This window comes from Carlito syrichta, unplaced genomic scaffold (genome assembly GCF_000164805.1).
Source record: "Carlito syrichta isolate Samal-C Ts95f unplaced genomic scaffold, Tarsius_syrichta-2.0.1 Scaffold305642, whole genome shotgun sequence".
Taxonomy (NCBI): domain Eukaryota; kingdom Metazoa; phylum Chordata; class Mammalia; order Primates; family Tarsiidae; genus Carlito; species Carlito syrichta.
In genome coordinates, this window is record NW_007249738.1 from 1,542,388 (window position 1) to 1,555,955 (window position 13,568).

A 13,568-nucleotide genomic window follows, 5' to 3' on the forward strand; every position below is an offset into this window, starting at 1 on the left:
CTGCCAGTTGGGGGCCTGACCTGCCCCGGGCCTCGGTGCGGCCCCTGGAAACCATGTCGCTTTTATTCCTCCCTTGCTGTTTCCTGGCTTTCTGCGGTATCTGCTGAATATTTCATGCGGGACTTGGGAGCCATGAATGGCGACAGTGATGATAATCGTTTTCTTTTTTTTTTGAGTTGGGGTCTCACTCTGTCACCCAGACTGGAGTGCAGCGGCCGCTCCCGGCCACCGCAGCCTCGACCTGCTGGGCTCCGGCGATCCTTCCGCCTCAGCCTCCCGAGTAGCTGGAACTACAGGCGTATGCTACCACGCCCGGCTAATTTTTGATTTATTGTAGAGATGAGATCTTGCCAAGTTGCCCAGGCGGGTCTTGAACCCGGGGGCTCAGGCCATCCACTCACCTCGGCCTCCCAGAGCACTGGGATTACAGACTGAGCCACCGAGCCCGCCCGATAATCGTTTTCATCCCTGGCCCTTGACAGTCATTTTGATGTAACCCTCCCTGCTTCGGCCCCTGAAAGGTAATCAAAACCAGGCACTCAGGTTTCTCCAAGAAAATCAATCTCACCGAATTCTCTTAGCCTGCCTGGCAGGAGTACTGACAGCATTTCCCTTACACAGAGGCCAGAGAAGCTGGGGGATTGCCCACTCGATATCGGTGCAGAGGTATGATTAGATGTGTAGCCCTTGGCACTCACACTCACTAGTTGAGCTAGTGATCCACTGGTCACTCCCGACTTGACCTTGGACGAGGTACTCTAATCTGTTTGTGCCTCGGTTTCCTTATCTGTAAAATGGGCTAAGAAGTGTCTTCCTTATAGAGTTGTGGGAATCTGGTGAAATAATTCACATAAAGCACCAGAACAGCCCAGCGCAGTGGTTCACGCCTATAATCCCAGCACTTTGGGAGGTCACAGCGAGAGGATTGCCTGGGCCCACAGGTTTGAGACCAGCCTGGGTAACTTGGCGAGACCTCATCTCTACGATAAATCAAAAAAATTAGCTGGGCGTGGTGGCGTGTACCTGCAGTTCCAGCTACTTGGAAGGCCGAGTCAGAAGGATTACCTGAGCTCAGCAGATCGAGGCTGCAGTGGCCATCAGCGTGCTACTGTACTCCAACCTGGGCAAACAGGGCGAGACTCCAAGTAAAAAGCGAAACAAAAAAGCACCAGAACAGGACCTGACACCATGCACGTGTTTTAACAGATTCGAGCTACTGGTGTCACTGTTTGTCTCACCCATTCCTGTGATCTCCCAGTGCCTGGCTCCACCCAAGCAGGCTAGCTGTTAATGTTTTATGATTATACACTGCTATTAAGTGAGGTGATTCCCAAACAGGCTCGAAGAGATGGATTACCTGGGAGGCACTTGCTACAAAATTGATGCCTAGGCCCCTCCCTTGGAGATTCTGACTGGTGGGGCCCAGGAATCTGTATCCTTTTTTTTTAATATCAATATTTTTTATTTTGATATTGTGGGGTACAGTTAAGGGTTAGGTATACAAATATGCTTCATTCAGGCACCCTTGTTGATAAGGGGTGTCTCCCCGTGAATCTGTATCCTTTAAAAAGCCTCAGGTGAAATGCATCCTTAGGCTAGTTTAGAAAGTCCTTATACAAAGTAGTAAGGGACAGTGTTACAGCAACCCTCATAGCTGGGTGGGGCAGACCTCTTGAGGGGGGAAATCTGGTCCACAAGCTCAGGCCCTACAGGTGGCAAGAATGCAAAGTCGTGATGGGCTTTTCTGATTCTAAAACTCCTCTAGACCAGTTGGGTGGCTCAGCCTGTAATCCCATGCTTTGGGAGGCTGAGGTGAGTGAATTGCCTGAGCCCGCAGGTTCGAGACCCGCCTGGCTGGGCAACCTGGGGAGACCTTATCTCTACAATAAATCAAAAAAAATTAGCGGGGCGTGGTAGTGTGCACCTGTAGTTCCGGCTACTCGGAAGGCTGAGGCGGAAGGATCGCCGGAGCCCAGCAGGTCGAGGCTGCGGTGGCCGGGAGCGGCCATGGCACTCCAGTCTGGGCGACGGAGTGAGACTCCAACTCAAAAAAACCAAAAACTCCTCTAGACTTTTTTACATGGTCTCAGAAGGTCTCCCCACACATTATTGACAAAGGGGAAATCAGTGACTTTGCAGAATCACAAGTGGAGAAAACCAGCAGACCTCATCTTCACTAAGGGATGAAAGTCAATGTCATATATTGGGACAAACCGTGGGTGACTTGATGGGATGCACTGAAGACGCAACACTGTTTGTGGTTCCTGCCGGAAAAACCAAGAACCTGAGCATAATCGTAAGGAAACGCCACACAATTCCAGACTGAGAGCAGCCTACAAACAGCCCAAACTCTTCCAAAATGCCACAATCGGATGAAAGAAAACTGGAGTCCTGGCCATTGTCCAGGCATTGCTGCCACTGCCTTGCTAAGTTACGGTGTGGCCGTGTGCTCTTTGAGCTATGGTCAGGCCGTGTTTCCTGGCTTTGGCCCCTCCCCTACCTTGGGGAGGTGAATCTCCTCTTTCTCTTTCTAATTTGCTTTCTAAATAAACTACATTTTTAGCCGGGCTCGGTGGCTCAGCCTGTAATCCCGCGCCTTTGGGAGGCTGAGGTGAGTGGATTGCCCGAGCCCGCGGGTTCGAGACCCGCCTGGGCAGCGAGACCTCATCTCTACAATAAATCAAAAAATCAGCCGGGCGTGGTAGCGCATGCCTGTAATTCCGGCTACTGGGAAGGCTGAGGCGGAAGGATCGACGGAGCCCAGCAGGTCGAGGCTGCGGTGGCCGGGAGCGGCCGTTGCACTCCGGTCTGGGCGACAGAGTGAGACTCCGACTCAAAAAAATAATAATAATAATAATAATAAACTACATTTTTAAATTAAAAAAAAAAAAAGAAAAGAAAACTGGAATCTTGCCAGCTGTGATGCTGTATGACCCTGGGCTGGATCTTCGATGGGCTGGGAGCTGCAAGGATGCCAGCTGGGCCGACTGAACATGGGCTATGGAGTAATAGTGTTTTGTCCGTGCTAGATTTCCTGATTTTGGTCATTATAGCACAGTCACACCACAGAATGTCCTTGCTCTTTTTTTTTAGTTGGAGTCTCACTGTGTCGCACAGGCTGGAGGGCAGGGCACGCTCATGGCTGTCGTAGCCTCAACCTGCTGGGCTCAGGTGATCCTTCCGCCTTAACCTTCCAAGTAGCTGGGACCACAGGCATGTGCCACCACGCCCAGCTAATTTTTTGATTTATTGTAGAGCTGAGGTCTCGCCCAGTTGCCCAGGCTGGTCTTCAACCCCTGGGCTCAGGCAATCCCAAAGTGCTGGGATTATAGGTGTGAGCCACTATGCCAAGCCCATACACAACTCTTTTCTGAGCCACTTGAGAGTAGATTGAAGCCATTGGCCTCATTACCCCATACTCTCCTTGTATATCTGTTAAAAACAAGGACAGTCAAGCACCGTGGCTCATGCCTGTAATCCCAGCAATTTGGGAAGCTGAGGTGAGAGGAATGCCTGAGCCCAGGGTTTGAGACCAGCCTGGGGAACTTGGTGAGACCTCGTCTCTACAATAAATAAAAAAATGAGCCAGGCATGATGGCGTGGGCCTGTGGTTCCAGTTACTTGGAAGGCTGAGGCAGAAGGATCACCTGAGTCCAGCAGGTCGAGGCTGCAGTAGTTATGTGTGTGCCACTGCACTTCAGCCTGGGCGACAGAGTGCGAGACTCCAACTCAAAAAAAAGTAGTGTATGTGCATGTAATAATACATACAGAAAGAGTGACGGTATGATAAGGCAAACATGCCCAATGTCAAAATTATAATTATCCTTGTTTTCTAAAAAATAACAGGTAGGGAAGAAAAATATAAAAAAGAAAGTGGCCCAGGTGTGGTGGCTCCCACATGTAATCCCAGCACTTTGGGAGGCCAAGGCAAGAGGATTGCCTGAGCCCAGGTGTTCGAGACCAGCCTGGGCAACTTTACAAGACCTTGTCTCTACAATAAATTTAAAGATTAGCCAGGCGTGGTGACGTGCGCCTGCAGTTCCAGCAACTTGGAAGGCTGAGGTGGAAGGATCACCTGAGCCCAGCAGGTCATGAGCAGTGGCCGTGAGCGTGCCACTGCACTCCAGCCTGGGCGAGAGTGAGACTCCAACTCAAAAAAAAAAAAAAGACAGTGGAAACCACTCTTCCTCCCATCCCCCACAGACAACCAAGACAAACTGTGAACTATGTCAGACAGTAGTGAAATTCTTACATGTCCTTGGGTCACCATCTTTTTGGGTGAAACAGAAAATGGGCAGATGCTTTGCTTTCTGTCTCTAACCTGAGTTTTCAAACACATCTTCACCAACTTGCTGGATTATTTTGTGTATAGAGCTGCTGGACCAAAAGGAGAGAGGCCGGCAGAGCCTGGGGAGACAGAGAGACACACCCAAAGGGAGACTGAGAGTCAGAGACGCACGGAGAGACACAGAGAGGGAAAGAGAGACGAAGAGAGACAAGGAAAAAGAGCAAGGTGGAGCGAGAGTGAGACGGAGAGTGAGCAGGATGTTGCCCTCCATGGACGCCTCCTCTGGGGTCCTCACAGCCTGGCCACAGGAATCCAGGCAGAAAGTGACTAAGCGGCTTTGAGGAACACACCCTAAAGATACAATTGCAGGTGAGGTCAGAGTCCTTTGCGCAAGGATCTTCACCAGGCCATTGTTCCTGGAAAGTAAAAGATGGGAAACGACCTGGTTGTCCATCCAGGTTCTAGATTGTGCTGGAAATGCTGATAGGAGCCAATCTCCGAGTGGGGCTGCTGGATTTAGCAAATACACCACAGGAGGCCCAGTTAAATCTGAATTTCAAATAAAGCCCAAGTGTGGCCCACACAGCCTTATACTAAAGACTTATGCATTGTTGCTCTGAAATTCACATTTAATTGGGCGTCTGTATTCTATCTGGCTACGCTACCTATCTCCAAGATAAGGGAGACAAGCCAGGAAGTCGGGACACAGGGGTGGCTCTCAGCGCGGGCGTGTGCACCTTCAGGACAGCTTCTGATGTGGCTGTCACAGTTCTCGCTCCTGTCCTGGGTGTGGCACCAGGGGCGGGGAAGGGCCTTACCCAGGGCCCCAGGACCAGGGTGGAACGAAGAGGCTTCTCCCTAGGCTTTGGATTCTTCAGGGATGTGTATGTGTTAAAAGTGTTAATGCAGTCAATGCAAATATGAACAACTAAACACATTTATTTTTTGAGTTGGAGTCTCACTCTGTTGCCCAGACTGGAGTGCAGTGGCTGCTCCCGGCCACTGCAGCCTCGACCTGCTGGGCTCTGGCGATCCTTCCGCCTCAGCCTTCCAAGTAGCTGGAACTACAGGCGTGCGCTACCACACCCAGCTAATTTTTTATTTATTGTAGAGATGAGGTCTCGACAAGTTGCCCGGGTAGGTCTGGAACCCGCAGGCTCAGGCAATCCACTTGCCTCGCCCTCCCAAAGTTCTGGGATTACAGGCTGAGCCACTGAGCCCGGCACTAAACACCGTTTTAAATCACATCAAACATTTATTTATTTATTTATTTTTTTAGTCTGAGTCTCACTCTGTCACCCAGGCTGGTGGCACAATCCTGGCTCAGCCTCCCAAGTAACTAGGATTACAGGCGCATGGTACCACACCTAGCTGATTTTTAAACTTTTTTGTAGAAGTGGGGTCTTGCTATGTTACCCAGGCTAATCATGAACTCCTAGGATCAGGTGATCCATCCGCCTTAACCTCCCAAAAGTTCTGGGATTACAGGGATTAGCTACCACACCCAACCCTCATGAAACATTTTTGACTTAAAAAAAATACTAGGCCCGGCATGGTGACTCACACCTATAATCCCAGCACTTTGGGAAGCTGAGGTGAGAGGATTGCCTGAGTCCACAGGTTCGAGACCAACCTAGGAAACTTGTTGAGACCTCATCTCTACAATAAATCAAAAAATTAGCTGGGCATGGTCATGCATGCCTGTAGTTTCAGCTACTTGGAAGACGGAGGCGGAAGGATCGCCTGAACCCAGGAGGTCGAGGCTTCGGTGATTGTGAGCCGTGTGCCACCGCCCTGCAGCCTGGGCAACAGAGTGAGACTCTGACTGAAAACAAATAAATAAATACTGGCAGCCTGGTGCCCTCTCCGTCTGGGAACTTCTGCCTCCTGAACCCTTTCACTTCTAAACTTCTATCTGCCCAGGCCTTCGAATCACTGCTGCCTTCACCCCCCTGCCACCTGTCCTTGCTGGCGACCCCGACCTGCAGTCGGCCTGGCTCTCACTCCTCCAGGTCACCTTAGGTCCCTCCGAGCTGCACGGACACCAAGTTACCTGTTACCTCTCTCCTCCCCCACCTGCGAACAACACGGGTGCAAGGTCCCCGTCTTTGCCCGGCCGCGTTATCACAAGACCCTGATCCATTCAGCCAGGGACAGGCCAAGGCTTGCTCACTGTGGCCTTGGGCATGTTAGTGAGTCGCCTCTCTGAGCCTCGGTTTCCTCATCTGTGACATGGGGCTGATGATCTGGCCTAACTCGGGGCCCACGTGACAGAGATGAGACAGGCAGGCGACATTAGCATCTCTGAGGTGATGTGTGAACCGAAGCCAGTTCTGGGAAGCTCTGGGGAAGGCTGTTCCAGGCAGAGGGAACAACCAAGGGCAAAGGCCCCGTGACAGGGAAGAACCTGTGCGAACCTGGGAGCACAGAGAGGGCAGAGGAGCAGCTGGGAGCGGAGGGTGAGCTCAGGTCACAGGGCGTCCTGTGGGTCACGAGCAAGGCTGGATTCGGAGTCTGAAGGAAGAGCTAGCTTTGCCCTGAGAAAGTGGTTTGTTCTCAGCTGGGCACAGCGGCTCACACTGTAATCGCAGCATTTCTGGGAGGCCCAGGCAGGAGGACTGCTTAAACCCAGGAGTTTGAGACCAGCCTGGGCATCATAGCGAGATCTTGTCTCTACAAACATTTTTAAATCAGCCCAAAAAAAGAGAAATAGAGAAAGAAAATAAAATAATTTGCTCTTACTTCTCCTTGCTAATGCTTCAGCTTCCAAGATTCAGAGCCTGGAAGATGTCGGCAGGTGTGCAGGGCAGGACAGGTGAGGGGGCGAGGGCATGTCCCCCAAGGGCTTTCTGGGAAGCAGGTTTGACCTTGGCCAGAGGTGGAGATTCAGGGCTCTGTTGATGCAGGCTGTGGGTGAGGCTGTCGGGTCCGAGAGGGTTCCAGGTAGTCCCAGAGACCATGTGCTCAGTGAGCCCTGAGCTACCTGCCCAGAGATGACCCCAGGAAGGTGCACTCACACCTTAGGGCGCTCCCAATGGCCATGGAGGCCTGGGCCTCCCAGTGTGACACAGCCGCAGGTACAGGGAGCCTGGCTTCAGGGCCGGCTCACCCCATCACCTCCAGGGCTAGGCGCCTTCCCTTCCTCCCAGGCGACTTAGGTCACCTTAGGTCCCTCCGAGTTGCACAGACACCAAGTTACCTCGGCCGGGTTGACCAGGACAGCCCAGAATCCCCTCGCCCTGGCATGCCGGGCCACTGTCATCCCGTTCATGCCTCTACTGGCCGAGGAGGCAGGCGCGTCTCAGAGGGGCCGATACCTGTCTCACTTTTGTATTTGGGTATTTTTCAAGAAAAGTATCTTATTGGAAATGGTGACACTTGCTTCTGAATTAAAACATTCATACCCTTCGAAAAAGGTTCGTGGCTAGTCACAGTGGCTCACCTATAATCCGAGCACTTTGGGAGGCCAAGGGGAGAGCCCATGGGTTCCAGACCAGCCAGGGCAATTTGACAAGACCCCCATCTCTACAATAAATTAAAAAACCGTTAGCCAGGCATGGTGGCTCATACCTGTAGTTCCAGCTACTTGGAAGGCTGAGGTGGAAGGATCACCTGAGTTCAGCAGGCTGAGGCTGCGGTAGCCATAAGCGTGCCACTGCATTCCAGCCTGGGTGACAGAGTGAGACTCCAACTCAAAAAAAAAAAGAAAAAGTTTTGTAGAAAAAGCAGCTGACATCCCGCCCATCCTCCTCCCTCCTCCTCCTCAGAGGCAGCCAGACGCTTGGTCTCTCAGAGACAGCCCTAGCCTACACGGGAGAGATTATCTTATTTACTTCTGCACAAAAGGCAGCCTATTACATAGGCTCTTCACTGCACCCAGGTTGAAGTGCAGTGGCATGATCACAGCTCGCTGAAGCCTCAGCCTCCTGGACTCAGACAATCCTCCTGGCTCAGCTTCCCAAGTAGCTGGGACTACAGACGTGTGCCAACACGCCCAGTTAATTTTTTATGTTTATTTTTTGTAGAGGTCTTGCTATGTTGCCCCCATGCTGGTCTTGAACTCCTGGGCTCAAGCAATCCTCTCGCCTCAGCCTCCCAAAGTGCTGGGATTGAGGTGTGAGTCAATGTGCTGGGCTTTGATTTCTTTCATTTAAAAATATATCAGTTCATTTCATTCAGTTGTTATTTCTTGGGCACCTACCAACCAGGCCCTGTTCATTCTGGGTGCTCAGGTCACAGCAGCAGACAAGACAGACATCGTCCCCGCCTATCTGGAACCGTCTAGAGCAGAGTGAATCTTTAGGCTTTGAGAGCCTAAGCAGCAAGGATGTGACGTGGATACTCACATAACAGGAGAAAACAAATTTCCACAAAATATACTAATATTTGAGTCCTGTTTTTTTTTTTTTTTTTTTTTTTGTAAGCCTGGAATTCTTTCTTGGAGGAGAACATTTCACCTTGACTGGGGTTTCAAGCAAGGGTGATCTTTCATGAAACCCACTGCAAATGCTCACCTGTAAAGGCACTCCTACCGACCCCAGGGCTGCAGTGTGGGGACTCCTGTCTAAAGGGCAGTTCACAGAGCAAGTAAAATGTACACAGCGTTAGAGTGGGAGCCTGTGGTGGGGAGGCAGCCAGAAGGGAGGGAAGGAGCGGGAGGGGAGCATGGAATACCACTCTGGGAGACTACAGGGACACCCTGAGGACCAGCCTCCTACAGGAGTCGGCAGGAAGCAAGTGCTCAGGAAATGGCAACAAAAGGCCTATGCACCTTACCTGGAGCCCGGCCCCCATCTTGCTCCCCGAAGAGCAACGTCCCCAGAGGTAACCTGAATCCTGGAATGGTGACTTCGGGCTGAGAGCAGATTGGATAAGGCCTGGGCTGGATCACTGTTTATTTTTACGCAAGTGTGAGAGGTTTTGTTTTTCAAATCAAGGATGGGGTGGAAATTGAGCTTTGACTCATTCATTCAACTTTCTGTAGATAATATCTTCCTTCAAATCAAGATCAAGGCTCCAACTCTTGAATGATTCATTCGCTGATTAATGATCTCAACAGGGGCCTGTAGCCTAATAAAGAGCTCTTAGATATTAAGAAGTTCGGCCCGGCCGGGGTGGGTTATGCCTGTAATCCCAGCACTTTGGGAGGCTGAGGTGGGAGGATTACCTGAGCCCAGGGGTTCAAGACTGGCTTGGAGCCAGGCTCGGTGGCTCAGCCTGTAATCCCGCGCATTTGGGAGGCTGAGGTGAGTGGATTGCCTGAGTCCATGGGTTCGAGAACCACCTGGGCAGCGAGACCTCATCTCTACAATAAATAAAAAAAAAAAAAAATCAGCCAGGCGTGGTAACGCATGCCTGTAATTCCGGCTACTTGGAAGGCTGAGGCGGAAGGATCGCCGGAGCCCAGCATGTCGAGGCTGCGGTGGCCGGGAGCCACCACTGCACTCCAGTCTGGGTGACAGAGTGAGACTCCAACTCAAAAAAACAAAAAAAAGATAAATAAATACCTGTAGACAGTACCCTGTGTTGGCCTTGTTTGGAAAAGGGGCCCTTGACTCCCTGCTAGCAGGAATATCCTTTAAACCTCTTTGGAGGACATTTGGACAAACATACCAACTTTCCTATAACATGCCATTTGGCCTGAAACGCAAAAATGTGTGTACAGGACATTCATTGAAATTGGCCAGCCAGGTGCGGCGGTGGCTCATGCCTGTAATTCCAGCACTTTGGGAGTTGGAGGGGAGAGGGTTGCCTAAGTGAGCCCAGGGACCAGCCTGAGACCACCCTGAGCAACGTGGTGAGACCTCGTCTCTACAGTAAATCAAAAAATGAGCTGGGCATGGTGGTGCGTGCCTGTAGATCCAGCTACCTGGAAGACTGAGGCCGAAGGATGCCCTGAGCCCAGCAGGTGGAGGCTGCGGTGGCCGTGAGCATGCCACTGTCCTCCAGCCTGATCGACAGACTGAGACCCCGACTCAAAAACAGAGCACCATGTACCTTCCCTCCAGAAGCCTTTCCCGGTCACAGTAAATACCCCCAAACCGTTCTCCCAGGCAGTCGTACCCGTTTTCCACACTCACCCTCTCCTGCCCAAGGCGCGTGTGCCCAGCACCCCGCGATGGTCTCAGGGAGGCGACTGGGCCAGCAGAGGGCGCCGGAGGACCGCGTCCCGGGCCTGGGGCGGGACCCCTGGGGGGGGAAGGGGGGAAAGCCGCGACGCGCCGAGGTCGCCAGTTTCCAAGAGGCCCTGACACCACAGTACCAAAAGTGTCACCTCGCCTAGCCCTGCGAGGTGGCCTGCACTCGCCCAGAGCCTCCTCCCGCCTCCTGGTCTCTCCTGCCTCCGGGAGGGAGGGAGGCTTGGGCGGGGCTCATTCAATCAGGTCCAAGACCGGATCTGAGACCCCCCCACCTTGGCATGGGCCCGGAGGAGCGGAGGAACATATGGAGCCTGGGGACCCAGGCAGTGGGTGCTTTGAGCCTCAGAGCCTCCCTGAGCCATCCCGTATCTTCAGGAGAGAGGACACCCACTCTGCAATTGGGGAAACTGAGGCCCAGAGAGGCTAGTAACTCCTTCAGGATCACCCAGCCAGGAAGAAGTGGAGAAGAGAACTAATCCAGCAAGCACCTGACTGAGCCCATGATGTGCTTTGAAGAAAACAGAACATGGGATAGAAAGGGGGTGCCTGGGGTGGGTGGGTCCTACTTTGGCTAAGGTGATAGGGGAAGGCTCCCTTGAGGAGGTGACTTAATGTTTTGTGTGTTAAATATATCTTTCAGACCCAGAAGTGTTTAAATGTCTTTGCACAGTTTAAAGACTCATAACAAACATCCCTCCTTGCTTAGGAAACGGATCATTACCGGATTTCCAGAACCTCCCTGGCAGCCATTCCTCACCCCAGCCCCCACCAACCACTCTCTAATTTTGTATTAAACATTTCCTGGCTTTTCTTTACTATTTCCACCTCCACAGACGTCCCTGAACAATATCGGATTTGCCTGCTTTGAAACCTTACATAAACCCCTAACACTGCAGACATCCACTTGTGTCTGCTTTTGTTCAATATTATGTGTTTGAGATTTATGCCTGACTGTTGCGTGGCGCTGTGGTTCGTTTTTGTTGCTGTATAGTATTCCATTATTATCACAGGATTGCACCACGGTTTATTTTATTTATTTATTTTTGACAGAGTCTCACTCTGTCACCCAGGCTGGAGTGCAGTGGCATGCTCACAGCCACCGCAGCCTCAACCTGCTGGGCTCCAGCGATTCTTCCGCCTCAGCCTTCCAAGTAGTTGGAACTACAGGCACAGGCCACTACACCCAGCTAATTTTTTGATTTATGGTAGAGATGAGGTCTCGTCAAGTTGCCCAGGCTGAGCTTGAACCCGTGGGCTCAGGCAATCCTCTCACCTTGGCCTCCCAAAGTGCTAGGATTATAGGCGTGAGCCACCGCACCTGGCCTGCACCATGGTTTATTAACCCATTCTAGGGTTGATAAACACTAGCATTGTATCCAGGCTTTTGTTTTTGTTTTTGTCCTGTTTTTTTTGTGTTAGAAACAAGGAAGCCATGAATATTACCTTGTTTCTTCTGGGTTTGGGGCTGGCAGCCAGTCTTCACCTTGGCTGTTCATTAGAATCACCAGGGAAGTTTTTAAAAATGCTGATGCCAGAGGCCCCACCCCGACTAATTAAATCAAGATGTGGGTGGGGGTGGGGCTGGGCTCAGGCATTTCAGCCATTCCCTATAGGGCTCTTCTGTGCAGCCCCAGCTGAGAACCCCTGGGGTGCAGTGGGCCTGGGGTCAGACCTGCTGGGAGAGGATATCACCTGTTACCAGCTGATGCCCAACTTCTCTTCTCTAAAGTGGCGGACGATTGACACGTCCCCTTAACACTGATATTGACCAACGTTTGGCTTTTGGTCCTTCTGGTGGGCGTGAAACGGTGGCTCACTGGGGTTGAATTTGCATTTCTCTCATCACTTATGAGGCTGAGAAGTTGGTGAAGTTGCTGCTGAAACAAGGATCGAAAAGCAGCCAGCCAGGTGAAGAGCCAGGGGGAGAGAGGCCTGGGGGAGGGAGGCTGGATGGCAGGTGCCAGGGCGCCAGGGCTATTGCAGAAACAGAAAGAAGAGCGGGTGGGCTCATCGTGTGTGGGGGAGGGAGGCTCAGGCCAAGGTCAGCAGGTGTCAGGGCAGCCGGTGTTGGCCGGTGAGGACTTTGGCTTTTACTTTGAGACAGGCGCCCGCCCGGGAGGTTTTGGGCAGAGGGGGAGGGAGAGTCCTGATAGGAATCCGACTGACATGGGGGGGAGGGTGTGCTCTGCGTAATGCTTGCCCAACCCCCCCCAGCTACAATGAGGGGGAGGGGCGGATGGTTTTGTCCACAGCTGTCCTCCATGGCACCTATGACCAGAACACAAGGAGTCCTGCTCTTCTAGCTGGTGAGCAGAGGGACTTGGCGGTTCTCACAGTCCTTCACGAGTGGAAACAAGTATGGGGGGGCCTGTGTGGGTCACTTATGTGTCCACCTGCCGGGCCTGACACGTCTCGCAGGGGGGCCCGGATGAGGGTGCAGCTGGCCCCCACATGCCTCAGTCAGGGTCCTGTATGCCGCCACGTTAGCACAGAGGACACACGAGAGGTGACCCTCAGGGAGGTGGGAGACAGCCTCAGCCCTCCCCCTCTCCACTTCTCTCTCGCACCTTCCCAGAGTGCTCCTTTTCAAGGAAACTCTAAACAGGTCCCCCCTCAGCTGAAAATCCTTCTGTAGCTCCCCAGTGCCCTTGAAGCAAAATCCAAACTCCTCGGAAGCTCGGAAGCCAGGGAAACCTGAGCCCTCTGGGCCTGCCCACCTCGACCCTACCCAGGGGTTCCCCTGAAGTAGCGACTGGTTCTTACCTGGGCCTTTCCCCTTGTTATGTCTCCATTTCCTCTGGAAGTCTCCACGACCCCTCGTCAGGTGACCCGCCTCTGGCCCGCGCAGCGGCCCGTCTGGCCCCCACTCCCTCATCAAAGCACGCCTCCCTTTGCATTGCAATGGTCTGTTTACTCCGTCTGTCCCCCCCACCGGCCGGGCGCTGCCTCCGGCGGACGCCCCGAGTGTGTTGTTCACGGCGGTGCCCGGCGCCAGGAGCAGCGTCTGGCACGTGGTGGGCGCTGGGCAAACACCTGCGAAGTGAGGGCACGTCTGCATTTGGCCAGGGGATGCCAGATCGCGCTGCAAAAGGCGGGGGCGTTTCACAGGCCAGCAGTCGCGGGAGGGTGCCCGTCTGCTC